Source organism: Benincasa hispida, chromosome 4 (genome assembly GCF_027475165.1).
Source record: "Benincasa hispida cultivar pf3 chromosome 4, pf3_genome.v1.1, whole genome shotgun sequence".
Classification (NCBI taxonomy): domain Eukaryota; kingdom Viridiplantae; phylum Streptophyta; class Magnoliopsida; order Cucurbitales; family Cucurbitaceae; genus Benincasa; species Benincasa hispida.
The window spans coordinates 59,325,681-59,350,557 of record NC_143481.1 but is presented as its reverse complement, the minus strand read 5'-3'; positions in this window follow the sequence as shown (position 1 = coordinate 59,350,557).

Sequence of the window (24,877 nt, the reverse complement as noted above, 5' to 3'; positions counted from 1 at the left end):
GAAAAAGATATAATTTTTATGGAAGGGTAATAAAAATCTTTGAGAAAGACATACATTTATTGGAGGCTTTGATAAATCCTTTGAAAAATATGCACATTTTATTGAAGGTTAATAAAAACCTTTGAGAAAGATGTATATTTATTGAAGGTATTGGAAAAACCTTTGAGAAATATATACTTTTTATTGAAGGTTAATAAAAACCTTTGAAAAAGATATATATTTATTGGAGGTTTTGAAAAAACCTTTGAGAAATATGTAGTTTTTACCGAAGGGTAATAAAAACCTTTGAGAAAGACATACATTTATCGGAGGTTTTGATAAGTCATTTGAAAAATATGCACCTTTTATTAAATGTTAATAAAAACCTCTTGGGAAAGATATACATTTATTAAAGGTATTGGAAAAACCATTGAGAAATATATGCTTTTTATCGAAGGTTAATAAAAGCCTTTGAAAAAGATATATATTTATTGGGGGCTTTGAAAAAACCTTTGAGAAATATGTAGTTTTTATCGAAGGGTAATAAAAACCTTTGAGAAAGACGTACATTTATCGGAGGCTTTGATAAGTCATTTGAAAAATATGTTACATTTATCAGAGGCTTTGATAAGTCATTTGAAAAATATGTACCTTTTATTGAAGGTTAATAAAAACTTTTGAGAAAGATTAGAATCGTAAAGATGCGTTAGACGATCATGAAGATGCGCGCGACGTTAAACGATGAGGAGTGACGCGCTAGACGATCGAGCTATATGATAGGCAAAGTACTGCACGGTCAGTGAAAGCGCTAGACGATAAGTGTAGAAGCTGGACGATAGCGCTAGATGATAGCCGTGCTGCACTAAGCGATAAGCAAATGAACTACACGATAGGCAGAATACTAAACGATGGGCGTTGGGCGATAGACGTAGGTGTTGGGCGATGACGTTAAGCGATAGGCGGATGTGTTAAACGATTATGAAGATGCACGCGGTATTAAACGATGAGGAGTGACACGCTAGACGATCGAACTATACGATAGGCAAAGTACTGCACGATCAATGAAAGCGCTAGACAATAAGCGTAGAAGCTGGGCGATAGCGCTAGACAATAGCCGTACTGCGTTAAACGATGAGAAGATATGCTACACAATAGGCGGAATACTAAGCGATGGGCATTGGGCGATAAACGCAGGCTGTCACACCCCACCCCAGATTACCCTTTTAACCTGGATGGAGTGGTGACTGCAGTAGTTACCAACCCTTTTGCTGGTACTTACTGTCTATCTAACCTGTTAAATAGGCAGTAAGTGCCAATAAAAGGGTTGGTAACTACTGCAGTCACCACTCTATCTAGGTTAAAAGGGTAATCTGGGGCGGGGTGTGACAAGTTGGTATCAGAGCTTCTAAAGGTAGGGTCAGAGTTCCTGTTGTTTGTCTGCCTGCTCTGCTTGCCACTTTTACTTAACATCTTCCTTTTACTTAGGTAGTACACATGCTATGAACTTAGGACTCAAACTTACATATATAAACTTTTCCCTTTTCTTCCTAAAATCTTTTCCTCTGAAATTACTTCATTTGCCCGAGTGAATTTCTCTAACCTTCTTCTTGAAGTCGGGCTTATTCTTTTAAACTAACAGCTGCATGCTTTCCTTTTAACATCAGGCTACCACCTCATGCTTAGAGGATAATGTCAAACCTGAGTATGACAGCTGGCTTAGCTGACCAATCTTCAAGATAATCTTTCCCTCTTGGCTAACAATGCAAGGGTCGGCTCCCAGACTAACGCTTGCAACCACATGGCCGCATACCTCCTCTTCAACACATTGCCTAATCTAGCTAACGCATAGCTCACCTAGAGGCTTTTGCGTCCCTCCTTTGGTCACATACTTCTAAGCCAACGCATGTCCTAGCCCACGCATAGCTCTTATCATATCAACCATGCATTAAGCCTTCCTTACTTTGTAGCATACACCAACGCATAGACCGCATAGCGCCAATGCATAGGCTACAGCGCCAACACATAGGCTTAGCACCAACGTATAAGCCGCGTCCATCATGTCCAACGCGTCCAACGCATCCATCATGTCCATCGCGTCCAACGTGTCCAACACGTCCATCGTCGCATGCTTCCCTTGCCATATGCCATCCATCGACGCATACCTCGCACCGTGTCATTGCATGCCCTCGCACCGCATGCCTTTGGCTACTTATCAACATATCATAGCTTTCACTCATGCGTTCACCCTTGGTACCAACACATAGCTTATCCTTGCGTTCAACACTTAGCCTCTACAAGCCTTGGTTGCTTCACAGGCAACCTCATGCATCCACACTTCTCCATCAACGCATGACTATACTTTGCTTTCATATTTAGCCAAATTTCCTCTTGTTATATTATCTAAATTCACACATCCAAGTATTTCTAATACTTAGAATTTTCTTCCTCCATTTTCCCATTTCCTTTATCTCTTTTCATAATTTTACTTAACACGCTTGTTACTTACTTTTGTAGGAAAAATAGAGTACGGGATTGATAATTACCTCCCCCTTAAAGAAATTTCGTCCTCGAAATTTGCTCGGACTTACTTATAAGTAAAGTTTCACAACACCCTTTGGTCGTAAAACTTTACAACCTTCTTCTTCTTTTCTTTTACTACGCTTTCACTGCACTACTCTGATATTAACTTTGTTCATACCAAGTGATACTAATATGTATGAACAACTTGGTCATAATAATGCATTGTACTTATTACATCATTTGATGACTCTTCCATTCCTTACTAAGTCATAGCATCTACTTATTACTAGGGTGATCTTTTCCTTTTTCTAGCATTATCACTGGAACATTCTTTCTAGTTGTCATACTTCTGAATTATTTGCTAGCTGTGAAATCATTATTCGTGTCAGCTAGACTTCACGACCTAACTGCAGGCACTCTTCTTAACATGTTCTGTCTATCCATACTTAAGAGAAGACATTCATTCTACTATAACATTTCCCGTCTATGGCTTACTATACCACATACATAAGGTTTTCTTAACTGTACCAATCTTTAGCTTAGTCTCAATTCAAACTTCGAGCTATTATCCAGAACATCAGCAGATCTGAATCTTTTCCTTTTTACCTTCTGCTGGCCATATTGTTCCTTATTTTATACTCAACGCGTCCCTGGTACATTTTGAGCTCCCTCTTGCCTGTCTTTTCTCTGAATTCACTAGAATAGATTTCACATTTGCCACCAACCTCTGAGCAAATTTGTTAAGCATTCTATTTCTAGTGACAAGTCCATGTTTACATATGTGACTCCCGACTTCCCTTTTCGAAGTCTTCCTTCCTGAGTTACTGAAACTTTATCTTTCACTTACTGGAATCTCCATTCTTTCGAATCTCAAAGCTTCTAAGTATTCAGTTAGTACACATGTGTCTGTCTAGTGACTAGCATTCTAGTGAGGGCTCACTAAATTGTAAGAGTCATATATGAACAATGCTACAAAACTCTGTAATATAAATGTGTTAAGTTCTGAATTAATTGTTCAGTGTATTGATGATATGTACATGTTAAGGGTTTGAGAATATTTAACATGTTATATAGGCAGTAAGTGCCAGTAAAAGGGTTGGTAACTACTGCAGTCACCACTCCATCCAGGTTAAGAGGGTAATTTGGAGCGGGGTGTAACACAGGCGCTGGGCGATGACATTAAGCAATAGGCGGATGCGTTAGACGATCATGAAGATGTGCGCGACATTAAACGATGAGGAGTGACGCGCTAGACGATCGGGCTATACGATAGGCAAAGTACTGCACGATCAATGAAAGCGCTAGACGATAAGCATAGAAGTTAGATGATAGCGTTAGACGATAACCGTGCTACGCTAAACAATGAGTAGATGCGATACACGATAGGCGGAATACTAAGTGATGGGCGTTAGGTGATAAACGCAGGCGCTGGGCGATGACGTTAAGCGATAGGCGGATGCGTTAGACGATAAGGCATCGGTGCTAAACAATGGGCACGGTAGATAAATGATAGGCTATTCACAAGTGATATTTATTTTTTATTCTGAAATGAAAACCAAAACTCCTACCTTACCCTGCCCTAGATCTCTAATTGCAATTTCTTGCTTTCTTTCATTTCTTTCTTAATCGATGAACCTCTGATTCCTTTTCTCAGCGTCGACATGGCACTGAATTTTGAATTCTTCGCCCTCGATTCCCTCGATTCCCTTGATTCCATGTTCAACTTCTCCTAATCATCTTCCATATCTACACTTCTCTTTCTTCTTTTTCCTTCCCAGATGGAACCTCGCGTCGACAATAAGTTTCGCCTTAGCTAGAAGATCGATAGCGGCTCCTTCGAGAGATCTATCTTGGTTCATATGGTTTTTTTTCCATTCTAGCTTCTCATTATGCTGCTCTATTATAACAACTAGATTTTAATGCTTCAATTCAATCTTCAGGTACTAATATACAGACGAATGAAGAGGTTGCAATTAAACTCGTAAGTGTTCCGATCTTAATTCAACACTATGATTCTAGCTCTGCCTACTCTCTCTCTCTTCCTTCGTTTAGATGCGCTTATTTTCTCTTCCCTTTCCCCTCCGGGGTTGACGTTTGTGGTTCTTAACTCTATGTATGGCTGTATTTACCATGATCTATTTCCTTAATTACTGAGTCAACATTTGAATTATACTTAAGGTGCTCTGGACTTTAGTTTTGTATCAGATATGCCAATTGGAGATGTTTTGAATGAAAAGAACGTTGATGTGTAAATTGATGTTTTTGTTTTCTTAGAATAGGAACAATTTATGTTGCACTTAAAACAAATAGCCGGAGTTTTCTGGTTTAGTTGAGTGGAACGTTGTTCCTCTCTGGTTATGCTACTTGGAGGGATAGTGAATGCAAAGAATTTTAAAGTTTGAACCGAGGTTGCTATCTTCTTAGAGAAGCAGTGATATGTGTGTCACTTGGCTAAAATAAAGCAAATAGATTTTTTCCCTACACAAGCACAAAATATCTTAGTTTAACATATGATTGACACTTACATTTTTCCTATTTTGGGATGCTGTAAATACCTGTTCAGGCCATCTAGATGGTCACTTGTTTGGAATTAAGGTTCTCCTTAATTTCTATATCCAAGCCTGGGAACTATTTTATCATTATTTCAAGAAATCAGTATGATTCTTCAATTCTTTTGCCCTCTGAAGGGAAACCCCCAAGTAAAGGTCCCCTCATTGTACATTTGGTGGGGAAGGCAGTTTGTTTTTAGTTTGCTTATTGTTAATTGATTTCTTTCATATGCAAATGTGAATGAATGTGATCCTATATATTTCACCCTCTCGGCTGCTGTGAATGAAAAATTGATGGTCACAACTATGGATGTAAGTTGTCCTCAATGGAAACTTTAGAAGGCCTTTTACCATTTAGTCTTTGGTTTTCTGTATTTTGAATATTAAGTTTATAAATGCTACTTCATTCACATGTTTTTGTGTTTTCTACAAACTTTTCAAAAGCAAATTCAATATCTAAGCCAAAATTTAAAAACTCAAAAGAGTAGTTTTTAAAATTTTATTTTTGGGATACAGTTAAGAACTTAAATGTGGACTTAAAAAAGATGAAAAATTTGTGAAAAGTTAACATAATCTTAATAACATATAAAAAGAAAATCGTTGTTTTATGAGTTTGGCTTTGGGTGGTGAAGTTTCCAAAAAATAGTGTTCTGGACCATAGCCACAATGTTATGTACAATGTCTCATATACCTAATTACTGGAAAAAGAACAATGTTATGTACAATGTCTCATATACCTAATTACTGGAAAAAGAACTATGTGTAGTATGTACATGGTTAACTTTAATCTCACCTATGTAGGTTTCAAATAATAGAGGAAGAGTGGTTGATAGGATTTGTCACAAGTTAAGAACTAGTAGTTACATTAAGCGGTCAAAAGAGTTTAAAATTGATGCTTTCTTCTTGATAACTCTGTTTCAAAACATGCTGGAATAATTGGCTCTCGTAAGAGAGCTTTGCGGAGCAATTCAAAAAGATCCAAAAGGCATATGTCCATGAAGCAACATAAAAGGTGTGGAACATTTGACTTGCCTTCTGATTTCCACAAGTGAGTTCCATTTATCTCCTTGGTTGAGAGCTCTCATCACCAGCTCCTCATCCCATTTTATCCCATATTAGATTGAATTGGAAAATGGTGATGAATGTGTATGTTTATCATGAAATTAGTATTAGTACTTAGTAGTTGATTGATGTCCATAAAAAATGGAATTCGGAAGGTTATTGGGTAAATTCATGTTTATTGCACTCTGTTTTGTGTTACGTTTGTTCTGGATAAATGATCATTGAAATGAGTTACGGTTATTTATGTTTGACAATGAATTGTTATTGTGTGTGTGCACACATGTGTTTTTTTTTAATAATTTGTGTGTGTGTGGATGCAAGTTTTTTTTTTTCTTTAATAATTTGTTTTATGTGTGTGTATGTATATATAAATAAACCCCTTATAGTATTGAATAGGAAAGTGATGATAAAAGTGTCTGTTTCTCCTGAAATTAGAAATAAAATCTAGTTATTGATTCTTATTCATTGAAAGGGGAATTAAGAAGGTTATTGGTCAAAATGAAAGCCATGTTATTGCACTTTAACAACTGGCCTTCAAGGCCTATAAAAGGTGTGAACACTTGTGCAGAATGCTTATATATTTGGACAGAGTCGCAAAACGTTTTTAAGAGAGCAAAATCCACGACTCAACGTAAAACATGTTTTTTTTACAAGTTCTATTTTTTGACGATTGCATTCGTAACCGTTTGTTGTCTATCATTTTTTGTCCATAGGAGAGTAGTCGTTCCAACAATATATATTAACTAAAAATATTAGTGAGTTTTACTTATCACATATCAGACAATAATTACTTGATCCAGAAAGAAGTCACGCCGAGATAACAATATATTATTAGTTTATCTGGCCACCCCCGCCGGTGCTCCTTCGTGGCGGTGGAGGAATACGTCTACTGAACTCTCCTTGCAGAACCTACAAAATCCAACAAAACCAAAATTTTCTTCATTATTAAACTAAAAATAAATTTTTTATTATTTTTTTAAGAAAAGGTCAGAGTCAAAACAACGAACAAACCCTCTCCATTATCTGTCTTATATTTCTAGATTGAATAGGTTGGTTTTGTAACTTTTTTGTTTTTTAAAATTAAATCTATAGACACTATTTTCACGTTCAAATTTCTTTCTTTCTTATCTATTTTTTATCGACAGTTTAAAAAAATTCAAGATAAATTTTGAAAACTAAAAATAGTTGTTTCTATTTTTATAAATTTGACTAAGAATTCACCAATTGTACTCAAGAAAGATAGAAATGTAGATGAGATAAACTTAATTTTCAAAAACAAAAACTAAAAATAAAATAATTACCTAACAGGACCGTAACTATCTGGTCTTTTGTTTTTAGTTTTTAGAATGAAACATATTTCTTCTCAATTTCTCAATTTCTATCATTGTTTTATTTTTTTAAAGTAAAAAATAGTCAAATTTTTAACCAAATTCTAAATATAAAAACAATATATTGACAAAACTCACTTATAAAAGCAAAGTATGTCGGACATTATTGACAAACTCACTTATAAAGAGGTTCCAACTCTATAAATTGATTTTAAAGGGTAATTATAATTGATAGCATTTTTAGGAATAATAACCAAATGTTTAACATTATTTAAAAAAAAATGTAAATATAGCCAATCTATCAGCCATAGACTTCTATCGTTGATAGACTCTTAGCAGTGATAGAGGTATATCATTGATAGACTCCTACCAAACTGATAGACTATTTAAATTTGATTATATTTGTAATTTTTTTTACATATGTTATATCTGCTAATACTTTGACTCTAATCTCTATATTTGCAACTGTTCTATTTTTAAAATTATAGGAAAAAAAAGTGTTTTTTAATTAAGAATATTTTCATAAATTACTATTCAATTCAAACAATGTACAAGCTATTTCTTTAATTATAATTTTTATTTTTTTTATCCATATACTAAAATAAAGCTTCAAATCTCAGTCTAAAAAAAAAAAACTTAAGTATAGAGACACCATTTTAGAAGCGCAAAAGAAAAAGATGGTAAAGAGACGAAACATAAACATTTTAAAGCTACAAAAACCAGAAGGAACCCAAACTACAAGGGAATGAAAGTATGTACACTAAAGAAGGGCTTACCGATGTATCGGTCTGAGGATGATCTGAGGCGGCGGTGTAGGCAGGCTCCGGCGAGCAAGAGAGCGGCCGGTACGGTGCGGAGGAAGTATGTTTGTGTTGTTTTTTAAACCCTAAAAACTTCAGAATGGACATGAAAGCTTCCACCAGGGACTTCCAGTTGCAAATTATTGGTAAACATAAACAACAGTGACTACCAAAGTCAGTTTCAGTAGGCAGCTTGTTGATTTTTTCACTTGAATCCTCCATTTTTATGTTTTTTTAGCTGAAGAAGGGTTTTGGATAAAGGGTTTGAATGAGAGTCTGTGTGCTTCTTTAATGGGGAATTAAATATACTATGACACGACATAACAACAATTTTGTACTTTCTTCTATATGAATTTAATGCTAAAGTATAACCTCGAATTTTACCATTTTGTTTAAAAATTACCCTTTTAACTTTCATAAGATATTCTAAAACTATCGATAGGGTATAAATTCTTTTACATTATTTCAAACAGAAATTGGGACCTCTAATGATGATGATCTAAATTTTTATTTTAGGTCACTATTATATTATTTCATATTTTAATTTTTGTTAGTCCAAAGGTGTTTATGCTAAAAGAATTTTCATCTTTTTTCATGAAAAAAACATCGGATAAAATACTAAAAAGTCGGGATAGGTTATGCCAACACATTTTTTTACGTCCAAATAATCGTTGTCGTATCCATGTTGGGAGAAGTGCCTCTCGACGAAAACTATTTTCGTCGGTAGAAATACCATTTTTGCCAACGCAATTTTTTGTGTCGACATATGTGTTTTCCCAACAATTTGTATCGGCATATGTGTTTTCCCAACAATTTGTATCGGCAAAAGCATATTTCTAAATAACAAAAACTTTTAGTTCAATAGATAGATTTCTGCCGACGTTTATTTGCGTCGACATACATTGTTTATAATTTTATATATATTTTGTAACAATTAAATAACCAAATTTGTATTTCCTTAATACCTAATTATGCACAAACAAAAATTAATCTTCAAACAAATCAATTGGGGACAAATATAACGAAAGTAAGCTTATATATTTAAAAATAAGACTAATATTCAATACATAAACTATAAAATTCTATAAACAAAAATTGTGTATACAATTAAATTTGAGCTTTTCTAACTTCTTACAAATTCCCTACACAAAAATGATGTATTGTAAAATTTGTTCAAAATTTATATGGTAAAATTTGAAAGTGTATGAGTAATTTTTTTTAATCAAATAACAAAGTTTCAGATATTTCTTATAATTTAACATAAATTCTGTATTTATTGAATTCTTATAATAGCTGCTGGATTTTGGAATCTCTAATAATAAATTTGAGATATTTTTACAATTTCTTTTTTATACCTCCAAAGTTGTGACCAAACCATTTGATTTTTATTGACCATGAAATAATTGAGTGTAAAAGCCCATATATACTTTTAGGAATTTAGGTAGGTAAAATTGATCCTCATCCTAGAGTCATCTATTTCAATTAAAATCAAGATGGATACAAAATTAAATCCGATTAATCAGCGAAAAAAAGGACCTTCCCTTCAAATTTGGTAAATTTTCAAAAAAAAAAAAAAAACATTCCAAATCTAGTCTTATAAAAAGAAAATGATGGGCTCTCGGAACTAGAAAAAAAAAGCCAAGAAATTTCATTCCAAATCATCTAGCTTGAAATCATTTTAAAGTTGAGTGTATTAACTCTAGTCAAATTCTCATTTTTATATTTTCAAGTTTGAAAGTTAAAAAAATGGAGTGAGTGGTACAAAACTCTTATAAGCAGTCGAGGATGAAGAGAGGCTCAAAGTAATACTTTATTCAAAGAGATGATTATTGTTAGAAATACAAGGAGTTCAAACAAAGTTCCATACTTGTTAGGAAAGGAAGAGAGAGACCTGTGGTATATAAGCATGGATACAATTTCTCCATTGGTATATATGAGACATTTTCTGTGGTATGTTTCTAAAAGAAAACTCATGGGACTTTATGTCCAAAGTAGATAATATAATACCACTATGGAGATATGTGGAGATTTCATTGTCCTTATCATCTTGGCTCGACCTAATGATGAACCAATATATTATGCTATTCCTATCACTACATGAAATATGATTTCGATACACTTAACCTCAATTGTTGTAGTTTCAGTGTGACAAAATATTAATTCGTTGCAACTGAGTTTGTGATGACAATACAATGCACTGCAGATTGTGATGAAAACTTATTTTGATGTAGGGTACTTTGCAATAGATTAGGCTCTAGTCGCAAGCCCAATTAGTTGGGTGAAAGTGTTGGAGCTTGATTCCAGGGTTTGCGACGAAATAAACTTTAGTCCACCTAGGATTTAGTCACAAGATCTTTTTTCCTCACTCTAATACATTCACTCGAGGGTTTCAGTTTTTCCCTGTTCCTTATAGTTCGATGTTCTTATCTGAAGCAAGGAGTTGCACCGTTCGTCTAAAATTGAGGAGGAAGCTCTTGTTTCATTCATAATTTTGGAGAGGAAGCATCGATCGCCTACAATCGGTAAGGAAGCATGGTTTGTCTGAACTTGGGATGAAGGGATGTTCGGTTTTTAGGGCAAGAATGCTCTATCCTATTGGTTTCAATTTTTGGTTTTCATGTACAAAGTAGGTTTTTTTTTTAAAAAAAAATTTGTTCAAGATTTCTTATGTACTTTTTCCTTAGTTTACTTCTTCTTTGAAAATTTAGTTTTCCCTTTTGTTGGGTGAAAATTTATTTTTCAAAATAAGAGGGAATCAACTTTTGGCTGGAGAATCCCACATTGGAGAATTTTGAAAAGGAAGCCTCCCTTTTGTACTCCAACCTTGGGCTGGGTTTGAGCCCCAAGGGGTACCCATGTTTTGGAGGGAGTAAGGAGATAGACCAATATTTATTTATCTCTTTTATAAATAAAAACAAGAAGAAAACTCCCAAAGGCATGGCCTTCAGCAGTTAAGAAACACACAATTCACCACAAATTTTACATTTCCTTTCATCGCGGGCTCGCTTACTTTCTTTTTTGTTTTTCATTTTTCGAGCATTCAGTTAGAAAAGGTGTGTTCTGGTTGGTAACGGTGCATTTTTGATCCGTTTTTTTTGGGCTGTTTTATCTTGGGGACGACGTGGCAGTATTCCTAACCATCTTGCACACTTGGGAAATGCCATGAAACGTTTTAAAGAGAGCGAGTTCCACGACTCAGCCTATAACGAGCTTCTGTTTTGCAGGTTCCTTTCTTTGCTCTACCACCGTGACCTGACCATTTGCTACTATCTTGTTCGTTGTCTGAGGGTCTTGTCATTGACAATAATTTTAAAACGATTTTTTCCATATCACTAATGGCCCTCACTAGCAACAACGGCGTTATGACATCTGACCTCAACCATCCATTCCGGTTTGAAGGAGCTAACTTCAAATGGTGGAAGCAAAAGATGCTGTTCTTTCTTACCATCAAGAAAGTTGTCAACACTTGTACCAGAGATAAGCCAATCGTCCCTTTAGAAGAACCAACTGAAAAACAGATAAAAGAAGCTGCTGACTAGGAGGAGAAAGATTTTTTATGTAAGAACTTTATTTTAAATGGTTTGACTGATGATCTATAGGACTACTACAACACAATGAAGATAGCGAAGGAGGTATGTGATGCCCTGTAAAAGAAGTACGATATCGAGGAGGCTGAGTCGAATAAATATGCTATCAGCTGTTATCTCCAGTTTCAAATGAAGGATGACAAATCTATGGATGCCCAGTCCCATGAACTGTAGAAGATAGCCTATGGGATAATTACTGAAGGTATGCCTCTAGATGAACAACTCCAAGTTGTTGTTATTATTGATAAACTGCCCCCTTTGTGGAAGAATTTTAAGAACACTTTGAGGCATAAGACCAAGGAGTTCTCCTCCGAGAGTCTTATTACCCAACTAAGGATTGAGGAGGAAGCCTGAAAGCAGGACTAGAGGGAGGAGGTGAAGCCATACCTGATAGACCCACCTTTACCATGGTAAAACCTGATCAAAAATCAAAGGGGACAAAGAGGAAAGCTCAGAACCAATAGAAAAAACAGAAACCCTCTTCAAAAGAAACGGTACAGTTCCTCTGCTTTAATTGTAATAAACCTGGACACATGGCTAGGAACTGTAGGAACAAGTGTCATCCTGCTGGACAGGCAAACCTGACAGAAGAACCGTTAGTTGCCATGATCACAGAAGTAAATGTGATAAGTGGTTGTGAAGGGTGGTGGATACAATTTGGCACTACGCGTCACGTCTGTCACGACCTTAGTCTCCTTAAAACTTATACTGAAACTAAGGATAAAAATATTCTATTGGAGGATCACCACTCCATGAAAGTTGTTGGAACCGTTGAGGTGGAACTGAAGTTTACCACCAAGAAGACCCTTACGTTGAAGGAAGTCCTACACACTTCGGAGATAAGAAAGAATTTGATCTCGAGCTATCTCCTTAACAAAGTTGAGTTTACTCAAACTCTAGGGACAAACTTATATACCCTTACCAAAAATAATGTATTCGTAGGGAAAGGGTATGCAACTGAGGAAATGTTCGAATTAAATTTAAACCTTAATAAAATAAAATCTTCTATGTATATGCTATGTTCTAGGAATGTTTGGCATGCTAGACTCTGTCATGTGAATAAGAATTTAATTAGTAACATGATTAGGTTAGAAATGATACCTAAGTTATCCATGAATGAATTTGATAAATGTGAGTATTGTAGTCAGGCTAAAATTACTAAAACAATGCATAAATTTGTACTTAGGATTTTTGAGCCTCTAGATTTAATTCATTCTAATTTATGAGAATTTGATGGCATCTTGACTAGGAACAACAAAAAATATTTCATTACTTTTATTGATGACTACTCTAATTTTACTTTTGTATATTTGTTGAAAAACAAAAGTGATGCTTTTGATGTCTTCAAATTATTTGTTTCTGAAGTAGAGAATCAATTTAATAGAAAGGTTAAAAGACTTCTTAGTGATAGGGGAACTGAGTACGACTCGGACAATTTTAATGAGTTCTTTCACTCACATGGAATAATACACAAAAAGACCGCACCTTACTCTCCCGAAATGAACAGAAAAGCCGAAAGAAAAAAAATAGAACTTTAGCTGAACTAGTAGTTGCTATTTTACTTAGTTCAGGAGCTGTGTCTTATTCGTGGGGTGAAATCATCCCTACCATGTGTTATGTCCTAAATAGAGTCCCAAAGTCTAAAAACAAAACTTCACCTTACGAAATTCTCAAGAATAAGAAATCAATCTTGTCTTATTTTAGAACATGGGGTTGTCTAGTCTTTGTAAGGATTCCAGACCCAAAAAGGAGAAAGTTGGCTAATAGAGCCTATGAGTGCATCTTTATAGGTTATACCTTAAATACTAAAGCCTATAGGTTCTATGATCTAGTAAACCCAGTGACCATTGAGTCAAATGATGCCGATTTCTTTGAGGATAGATTTCCTTTTGAATCAAGGAATAATGGGGGCTCATGATCAAGTGGTCTAACCCCAATTAGAAATCCTACCTCTACAGAGGAAATCGACCCAGAACCTAGAAGAAGCAAAAGAGCTAGAACCACCAAGGATTTCAGGGATGACTTTTTGACCTATAATGTAGAAGAAGATCCTAAAGATCTAAAAACTGCCTTATCCTTAGTAGATGCCAACCTATAGCAAGAAGCCATAAATGATGAAATGGACTCACTTGAGTCAAATAGAACTTGACACTTAGTAGATCTACCCCCAGGTTGCAAGGAAATAGGGTGCAAATGGATCTTAAGGAAGAAACTTAGACCTGATGGAACTGTTGACAAATTTAAAGCTAGGTTAGTGGCAAAGGGCTTTAGACAAAAAGAAAACGTAGATTTCTTTGACACCTTCTCCCCTGTCACTAGAATTACCTCACCCCGTGTCCTGTTTTCTCTCGCTGCCCTTTATAACCACGTAGTACATCATATGGATGTAAAGACCGCTTTCTTAAACGGTGAACTTGAAGAAGAGATCTACATGGAACAACCTGCGAGTTTTGCAGTCCATGGTCAAGAAAATAAGGCATGTAAATTAAATAAATCTCTCTATGGACTAAAAAAAGCTCCTAAGCAATGACATGAAAAATTTGATGACCTTATCCTATCTAAAGATTTCAAGGTTAATGAAAGTGATAAATGCATCTATTATAAGTTTGAAACATAATCTTTGCATTATCTTGTGTCTATATGTAGATGATTCGTTGAGCTTTGGGTCGAACTTGCATGTCATAAATGATGTGAAATTAATACTGAGTACAAACTTCGACATTAAAGACATAGGAGAAGCTAGTGTAATCTTAGGCATAAAATTGAATAGGTCTGAAAAGGGAATCTCTTTAGATCAATTTCACTATATAGAAAATATTCTAAAGAAATATAATTACTTGGAATGTAAACAAACCTGTACTCCTTATAACCCCTAGTTTTAAGTTGTTCAAGAACACTGGTGACGGTGTTAATCAATCTGAGTATGCGATTGATGAGAGGAAAATATGTAATGCATGTTCTTATGCTATGCGTTGCTCTCCATGCGTCGATGGTCATGCGTTGGACTAAGAAATATGCAGTATGCATTTAAGAATATATGCGATGATCATGCGTTCCTTCCACAAGTTTTCTTGCCTTCTCGCCAAGTATAACGAGAACGAAAGTTTCTCGGGATGATCCGAGATCGAACTCAGGGACTTGTAACTAAATGTTGTGAAGTAGTGCGTTTGCGGCGATGAATGAAAGAATAAGGGAGTTAAAAGATTTGCGCTACTCCTACTCCTAACTAAACAGATTGAGCAATGGAAGTATGACTATGAGAGTTGGTAGAGACGCGACAACTGTTAACGCGTAATAAGATGCGTGGGAAAATGAATAGATGGTGAAGGGGATGAATTCACCGCATCACTAAGCTTGATCACAAGGGCAATCCCAGCTCGCCACACTAACGCGTCACACGCCTCTCAGTGGTCAGTCGCATGCTTATATCTCTATAACGCATGGTTATGTTGAACATAAGATTATTCCTAGCTCTAGGAACATTGCTTACTTTACTTAGTGAATTCCACTACTTACCTTCTCGGGCAGTTAATCGTGGCTAATCAACTCATAGACAAGCATTGCAATAGCCTCACACTAAGCAAAGAGGATTAACTCACTATACTCACGCAACGCACACCTCTCAGTGGTTTACTACATGCTTCATATCTCTATGCTGCATGATTGAGTATGCGATAACTCTTGCAATCTTACTTAGTTCGTTGCAATGAAAGTAAGGGATGATAAAGAAGTTAATGAAGATGGAGTCGAAGGAAATAAAGAGATGCATTGATTACAAAATATATTAATGTCTTAAGCCAAAATGTAATACAATACAGAGATAAGAAGAGAGGTGGAGGGCTATACTTAGGCAATCTCTTGCTTCCATCAGATGTATGTCAAGGCTACCGGTGGTACCATGGATGGGCGGTGGAGTAGCCTCTCTTGAGAAATATCTCCAGCAAAGCTCCGGTCGTCACTCGGAATGGGATGAAGGAATGAAGAACTCTCAAAGAATATCTTGCTCATGCTATCATCTGTGATCACAAGGATCTGCCTTAAGGCAGAAGCTCGGATGCCTTGAATTTGGGCTTTATGGCTCTATTTATAGAGCTCAAACCCCGAAAACATTAGTGGTCTCGCTCTGAATCACTGCCATTTTCAGTGCGGTAGGTGAAATTTCAACATCATCTTTTTGGTACTCCCAAGATATGCGTTCATGCTTGTTTTCCGAAGTACCATTGCATTCCACCAACTCTGCGATCACCCTTCTATCATGGTTATTACTCTGCAGCCGCAACCTCCATGCGATGAACGCATGCGATCAACTTTGCGATGATCTGGGATTCACCGCATGCGATCGATTCCTGCAATAGCTACAAAAATAGACATTTTGACGTAGAATAACGCATAATATTGGGTTAGCCGAGATTTTCAATGCTGATCGATGCAAGCTCATTTTTTACATGAATTCTTAGTATTATCATCGTATATTCTGCTTGTTAGCCCTCATAATTCTAAATAAAAGGCTACAATAGCTTGTATTTCTACCAGCTATCACACCTCCAAACTTAGAATCATGCTTGTCCTCAAGCATGTCTTATACTTAGGAAATTCAAAATTCATCCTCTGGCTTTTCCTTTTCGATGATCAATTTTCAAATATAATTCACTCGTACCACTAACCTTGACAACAACGCTCTCCTCAAATTTGACTACTTCTTCAAAGAGATATCTTCTAAGTTTAAATCTGGTAAGCCTCTGCTCAAAAACCTTCTTACCCATTTCTGGCAACTTTGCGTTTAACTTTTTACAATGCGTTCATTTAAAACAATAATTCAAAGCTTTGCGATACATTATTAGTTCGAGGCGTTGAACCTAGTTACGCTCTTCATTTTGGCTTGCCCCTATGGGTGTTATGCAGGCATCCAACTTCGGTTGCATGCCATGTTCAACTCAACTATTGCATTAACTTATTTGGGTTGCACTAGACAAAGGAGTTGTTGTTATGCATTGATCTTGGTCGCTTACTTTCGTTTTGGCTTACCTGCACGGGTGTCATGCGAAGTATCCAACTATGGGTAAGTGCCTTTCACAACTTTAACTTTTATCAATTCCCCTTTGCGTTGACAGTGAAGTTTTTATTATGATTTTTTTAGCATCGCAATGTGATGGACGCATTTGTCTGGACCACTGCCACCCCCAAACTTAGAAAGTGGCAGTGCTCTTGCCAAAAAGCTAAAAACAAACTCGTTTAGGAATGTGGTAAAAAATGTTTGAGTAGAGGTTTGCACATGATAAAACTTAAGTCTGTCAAACCTTGAAGAAGCTATTAAGTGAGGTGAGCCTTGCGACGTTTAGTTAGTGGATGGAGTGAATGATAAGTATTGCCATGGGTGCTAATCTTTCAACGCAAAGTTAGGCAAGCAAACAAAAGAGAATTTCAGAAGGATAATGCATAAAAGATAACAAGAAAAGAACCTTCGAGCAGAATAACAATTGCGACCATACTTTAGAGTTCATGCGGTCATAGCCATGCATTGAATGATGGAGAGGATTCTTCCGCTAAAACCACGCTCCGAGAGGAATTATTATCGCATCCACACGGAGCGAATGCACACCACATCTAAGAAAGCAGCTGCAAATCCAAAATGACAATTAATCAAATAAATAAACTAAAGTTAACTAGGAAAGCAAAGTAAAGATAGATTAGAAGACGTCCTTGGTGAAGCCACCGCAAAGAGTCTTCCATGCAGGAGATTGATCTCAACTGCTTAGGTCAATAGACTCGTCCTGACCATCGGAGTTTCCAGCAATTGATGGCCGCATGTTGGTTGACACACGCCTAAGACTGCTTTCAGCTCATGCGACGGATAACCTTTTTATCTTAGGGTCAATATTGGCTCTCGGCGCATCGCCTTCACTCAAATATTGTTTGCAACTTTGTCGTACAAGTTACAATACGCCCAAGACTAAAAGAGTGCCTACGAAAACAATAAACTTACAAACTATTAGCTGCTAAGTCCCCAAAAATGGCACCAAAAACTTGATGGGAAGAAAATACGTAATGCATGTCCTTATGCTATGTGTTGATCTCCATACGTTGATGGTCATGCGTTGGACTAAGAAATATGCAATATGAGAATATATGCGATGACCATGCATTCTTGCCACAAGTTTTCTTGCCTTCTCGCCAAGTATAACGAGAACGCAAGTTTCTTGGGATGATCTGAGGTCGAACTCAGGTACTTGTAACTAAATGTTGTGAAGCAATGCATTTGCGACAATGAATGAAAGAATAAGGGAGTTAAAAGACTATGCGCTACTCCTACTCCTAACTAAACAGATTGAGCAATGGAAGTATGACTATGAGAGTTGGTAGAGACGCGGCAACTGTTAACGCGTAATAAGATGCATGGAAAAATAAATAGAATGGTGGAGGGGATGAATTCACCACATCATTAAGATTGATCGTAATAGTAATCCCAGCTCGCCACACTAACGCGTCACACACCTCTCGGTGGTCAGCCGCATGCTTATATCTCTATAACGCATGGTTGTGTTGAACATAATATTATTCCTATCTCTAGGAACACTGCTTACTTTACTTAGTGAATTCCACTACTTACCCTCTCGGGCAGTTAGTCGCGGCTAAACAGCTCATAGACAAGCATTGTGATAGCCTCACACTAAGCAAAGAGGATTAACTCACTATACTCGCGCAATGCACACCTCTCAGTGGTTTGCTACTTGCTTTATATCTCTATGCCGCATGATTAAGTATGTGATAACTCTTGCAATCTTACTTAGTTCATTGCAATGAAAGTAAGAGATGATAAGGAAGAAGTTAATGAAGATGGAGTCGAAGGAAATAAAGAGATGCATTGATTACAAAATGTATTAATGTCTTAAGCCAAAATGTAATACAATATAGAGATAAAAAGAGAGGTGGAGGGCTAGACCTAGGCAATCTCTTGCTTCCATCAGATGTATTTAAGGCTGCCAGTGGTGCCATAGATAGGAGGTGGAGTAGTCTCTCTCGAGATCTATCTCCGACAAAGCTTCAGTCGTCAATCGAAATGGGTTGAAGGAATGAAGAACTCTCAAAGAATGTCTTGCTCATGCTCTCATTTGTGATCACAAGAATCATTCTTAAGGCAAAAGCTCGAATGCCTTGAATTTGGGCTCTACAACTCTTTTTATAGACCTCAAACCCTGAAAACATTAGTGGTCTCGCTCTGAATCACTGCCATTTTCAGTGCGGTAGGTGAAATTTCAACATCATCTTTTTGGTACTCCCAAGATATGCGTTCATGCTTGTTTTCCGAAGTACCATTGCATTCCACCAACTCTGCGATCACCCTTCTATCATGGTTATTACTCTGCAGCCGCAACCTCCATGCGATGAACGCATGCGATCAACTTTGCGATGATCTGGGATTCACCACATGCTATCTATTCCTTCGATAGCTACAAAAATAGACATTTTTGACGCAGAATAATGCATAATATTGGGTTAGCCGAGATTTTGAATATTTTGAATAGATAGCTGAAAAGATAGTGAACATTCTGAGTAGTGGATAAAAGAGTTGAAGACATGAAGTTTTCCAAAACTTGCGTCCCTGAGAATTCGCGATCATTTGACAAAGCAGGGACTACCTACTTCCTTCTTTATTCAAAGTTTCTTAGTTCCATGGAGTCGACTTGGCAATGGCAGTCTTCTCCATGGTATGCCTTTACTCGCTACCCATTGACTTTGAATATGTTGGTACCGTCATCATTTGATAATTCCACCGTGCCATGCAGAAGTACTTGTCGAATTATGAACGGTTCGGACCAACGAGACTTTAGCTTTCCCGAGAAGAGTCGCAGACGTGAATTGAAAAGCAAGACTTTCTGCCCGACTTGGAGGTTCTTGTCGCATATGCGTTGATCATGCCAGCACTTGGTGCACTCCTTATAAATTTTTGCATTTTCATATGCGTTGTTCCTCCATTCTTCTAGCTCGACCAATTGCATTTTTCGTGCTTCCCCTGCTTTCTTTAAATCGAAATTCAGTTTCTTGACCGCCCACAATGCTTTATATTCCAACTCTAAGGGCAAGTGACACGCTTTGCCGAATACCAACGCATAGAGGGACATTCCTATGGATGTTTTAAATGCGATCCGGTATGCCCGTAACGCATCATCAAGCTTCATTGCCCAATCCTTTCGTGAAGGTTTGACTACCTTCTCAAGTATCAATTTAATTTTTCGATTGGACACTTCAGCTTGGCCATTTGTTTGCGGATGGTATGTGGTGGCCACTTTGTAGAGGATATTGTACTTGCGCAGTAGTTCCTTTATATTATGGTTGACAAAGTGTGATCCTTCATCACTTATGATAGCACGGGGAATGCCAAAACACGTGAAAATGTTTTTCTTCAGGAATTGGGAGAATACTGCCGCATCACTTGCGGCGCATGCAACTGCCTCTACCCACTTAGAGACATAGTCAATGACTAATAAAATATAGTGCTTACCATTTGAAGGAGGGAATGGTCCCATGAAATCATCCCCCATACGTCGAATAGTTCCAGCTCCAAGATAGTATTCATCGACATTGTGCTCTTCCATGAAATGTTGCCAGTGCGCTGACACCGATCGTATTTCATTGTGTAGTTAGCAGCATCTTTAAATAATGAAGGCCAAAAGAATCCACTCTGTAAAACTTTGGCTGCAGTACGTTGTCCTCCAAAGTGCCCTCTATAAGGTGAATTGTGGCACTGTGACAATATGCGTTGTTGAGCAGCGTCTAGTACGCATAATCGAATGATTTGGTCTGCACCTCGTTTATATAGATTCGGCTCATCCCAATAGTAGTGCCTGCATTCATTCTTGAGCTTCTTCCGTTGATGGTAGGTGTAATCTTCAGGAAATTGTTCACAAACCAAATAATTAACGATGTCCGCATATCAGGGCAATTCTTCTATGCGAAACAGCTGCTTGTCCGGGAACATGGCATTCACTTCAGATTCATTGCAGTCAATCTCAGGATTTTTCAGTCTAGACAAGTGATCCGCAACTTGATTCTCTGTCCCCTTTCGATCAATTATCTCAATATCAAATTCTTGGAAGAGGAGAACCCATCTGATTAATCTCAGATTTGCGTCCTTCTTTGTCATCAAATATTTGATTGTCGAGTGATCAGTATGAACGAGTACCTTAATTCCCAACAAGTATGCCCGAAATTTTTTCAACGCAAAAATCACAGGAGCTCTGTTTCGGTGGTGGTGTAATTAAATTGAATAGGGTTCAGAGTTTTACTCGTATATGCAATGGGGTGTAAAATTGTTTTCTTCTTTTGCGCTAATGCAGCTCCCATCGCATACCCGCTTATGTCGCACATGATTTAAAACGGCAGTGTCCAATCCGGTGCAATTAAGATGGGTGTGGTAATCAGCGCATCCTTTAAAATTCGAAATGCATTTAGGCAATTATTGTCAAATTCAAACTTTCTGTCTGCCTCTAGTAACGCACTAAATAGTCTTGCTATCTTAGAAAAGAACGAATCGTCTGTAGAATCCAGCATGCCCTAGGAAGCTTCGTACTACCTTCACGTTGGTTGGAGGTGGAAGCTTTTCAATTGCGTTGATCTTTGTTTTGTCCACCTCCAAACCTTCTCGAGAGACCTCGTGTCCTAACACTATACCCTCTGTCACCATGAAGTGACATTTTTCCCAGTTAAGCACCAGGTTCATCTCTTCACATCTTTTCAGAATTTTCTCCAAATTGGCTAGGCAGACTTCATAAGTGTTCCCATAAATGGAGAAGTCATCCATAAATATTTCTACTGAGTCCTCGAGATAATCTGAGAAGATTTCCATCATACACCTTTGGAACGTGCTTGGCACATTGCAGAGGTCAAACGACATGCGACGGAAAACAAATGTCCCATATGGGCAGGTGAATGTGGTCTTATCTTGGTCTGGTTGTACCCGACATATCCATCCAAGAAATAGTAAAAATCATTCCTTGCCAATCTGTCCAGCATTTGATCGATGAATGGCAGAGGGAAGTGATCTTTCTTTGTGGCTGCATTCAATTTGCGGTAGTCCATACATATGCGCCATCTAGTGATGGTTCTTGCGATATTAATTTATTGTTCTCATTGGGAACTACCGTCATTCTGCCCTTTTTTGGCATACATTGCACGGGGCTGACCCACGTGCTATCTGCAATGGCATAGATAATGCTCGCATCCAGCCATTTGATAATCTCCTTTTTGACGACCTCCTTCATCGTAGGGTTAAGTTTGCATTGATTTTCAATGGTTGCTTTGTGGTCGTCCTCAAGACGAATGTGGTGCATGCAGTACGCGGGGCTAATTCTTCTGATATCAGTGAGCGTCCAGCCAATTGCTCGCACATGCTTTTTGAGAATGCTCATCAACGCATTCTCTTGATCTGCGTTGAGTGCAAAGGAAATTATTACTGGTAGCTTCTTATTCTGCCCTAGAAATATGTACTTCAGATGCGTTGGTAGGCTTTTTAGTTCAAGAGTTGGTGGCTCCATGAGGGAAGGTTGTGTTATTTTTCTTTCTTCCTTTGACTCTTCTTCTTGTGTTGCGATCGATCCTTTTCCTTGTTCTTTTTTGCTACAATCGCATTGCAGGTAGCTACGGATGCGTCGGCATCCTCTTCTTTATACTCTTCATCAGATTTTTCTTCTTCAATCAAATTCAAGTCATCTTCCGAATCTGGCAAGTCTTCCTCATCAGGAAATTTCATGGCACGAATTATATTAAATTTATGCTTCTGTCCGTTTATGCTCAAAGTGATCTCGCCCTTGTGCACATCATTTTGAGCACGACCCGTTGATAGGAAAGGTCGCCCCAAAATGATGGGCACATCTTTATCGGCCTCATAATCCAGGATGATGAAGTCAGCTGGAAAAATAAATTTATCAATCGTGATCATCACGTCCTTCACCTTACCTTCTGGGTGAACCAGAGACTTGTCAGGCAGTTGAAGAGTCACGGATATGAGCACAAGTTGCCCCGCATTTAGTTGTTGAAAGATTGATAGCGGCATCAAAAGGCTGGCCCCCAAGTCACACAGGGCTTGCCCAATATAAAGTCCTCATATGAAGCAAGGAATAGTGAAGCTCCCAGGATCGCTCATCTTTGGTGGGATAATAGATTTGGCACTTTGCGTTAGTGCCACCATGGCAAATTTTCCAGTGTCTCTTTTCTTGGTTACCATGTCCTTTAGAAACTTGGCATAGGCAGGTATTTCCTCAATCGTTTCACTGAAAGGAATGTTAACATGTAATTGCTTTAATATAGATAGAAAGCGTTGGTACTGTACCTCTTCATTTTTCTTCTTCTTTAGCCTCTGAGGGAAAGGTGGTAACTGGACTTTCACGGTTCCTGTTTCATTTGACTTTGAGGTTGACGCAACCTTAGGTTCTACTGCTTCATTTTCTTTTTCTTCTTCTTGCGTTGCCGCAATCACAGGTTCAGTTGCGAAGGAGGTGGATCTGTTCTGCTCCTTCTTTTCTCCCTCCACAGTCTTCCATTGCGCAATGTCACAACCTGACATTGCTCCTTACCTAAACCCTCTGGGTTGCGTGGAAGCTCGGTTGAACTTGACAGCGCCCCTTGCGGTCTACTTTTGAGCTCATTTGCAATCTGGCCCATTTGCAATTCAAGATTGCGAATGGACATAGCCTGACTTTGAAGCACCGTCTCATTTTTCTCTATATATTGCTTCAATAGGCTCTCTAGGGAAGAAGATTGCGGTGGTTGTTGTGAGCTACTTGCTTGGTTGCTCTGTTGACCGTTGCTGTTGAAAGAATCCTGGTGGCCCTTCTTTTTGTGCCACAGATTGAAAATTTTGTTGTTGATTCTTCCAAGCGAAGTTTGGGTGGTTTTTCCACTTGGGGTAGTAGGTGTTGGAAAAGGAGTTGTTCTTTACAAAATAAACAGACTGTGGGTTTTGTGGACAGTCCTCCATCGCATGCCCATCACCGCAAGTCATACACCTTGTGGTGGTTTGACTTATTGCGTTAATTTGCCCACTTTGCAGTGTTGGGCTGCTGATCGTCATTCCTTGAATCAAATTCATCATTGCGGTCATTTGGTTTTGAAATGAAACAATATCACCGTTATTTGCATCAGAATCTTTGAGTCTTAATCTCTGGTTGCTCTCCCTTCAGTCTTCATGATTCTTGGAGATGCGATCCAGGATATTCTTCGCCTCATCATAAGTCTTGTCAAGCAGACCACCAGCTGTTGCCGCATTGGCAGCGGTCTGCGAAGACGGAGAAAATTTCCATTTGAAGGTAGTCTGGCAGCCCATTATGCGGACAATCTTGGACCAACCTTTTAAACCTCGCCCAGGCATCGCTGAGCGATTTGTCCATATCTTATTCAAAATTAGTAATAAGCTTTCTTTGTCTGGAATTCTCTGTAGGTGGGAAATATTCTTCATAAACTTCTCCACCACCTGCTCCCAAGATGTGATCTCCCCTGGTTCGAGCGAATAAGCCCATTTCCTAGCCTGATCATGGAGAGAAAATGGGAAAAACGTTAGTCGAATTTCCTCAGTAGAGATATTCGGGAACACAAAAGTAATGCAGATTTCAATAAAACTTCGGAGATGGGCATGCAGATCCTCGCCACGCCTTCCTCCGAATTGACCTGCAGCCTGGATCATCTACAGCATCACCGGTTTCATTTCAAATTTACTTCCGTCTAAGGCAGGCCTCATAATTCTCGGAGAGAAATCATAGAGGTTTGGCGATGCATAGTCTTTAATGGGCCTATTGTGATCGTTTGCCAACAGAATTGGATTTGCCATGACATTGTTGTTGTTTGGTACTTCATTCCTAGGCTGCTCTGCCATATCTTCTTTATCGGATTGTGGTTGCTGTTGGCGGTCTCTTAGTCTCCTTCTAAATGTTCTCTCAATCTACGAGTCGTAGTTTGCCAGAGATTGAGAGTTCTGCAAAGAATTCACAAAAATTACCGATAACAACTATTTTACCGAAGTCCCCGGCAACGGCGCCAAAAACTTGATGCTTAAATTTATG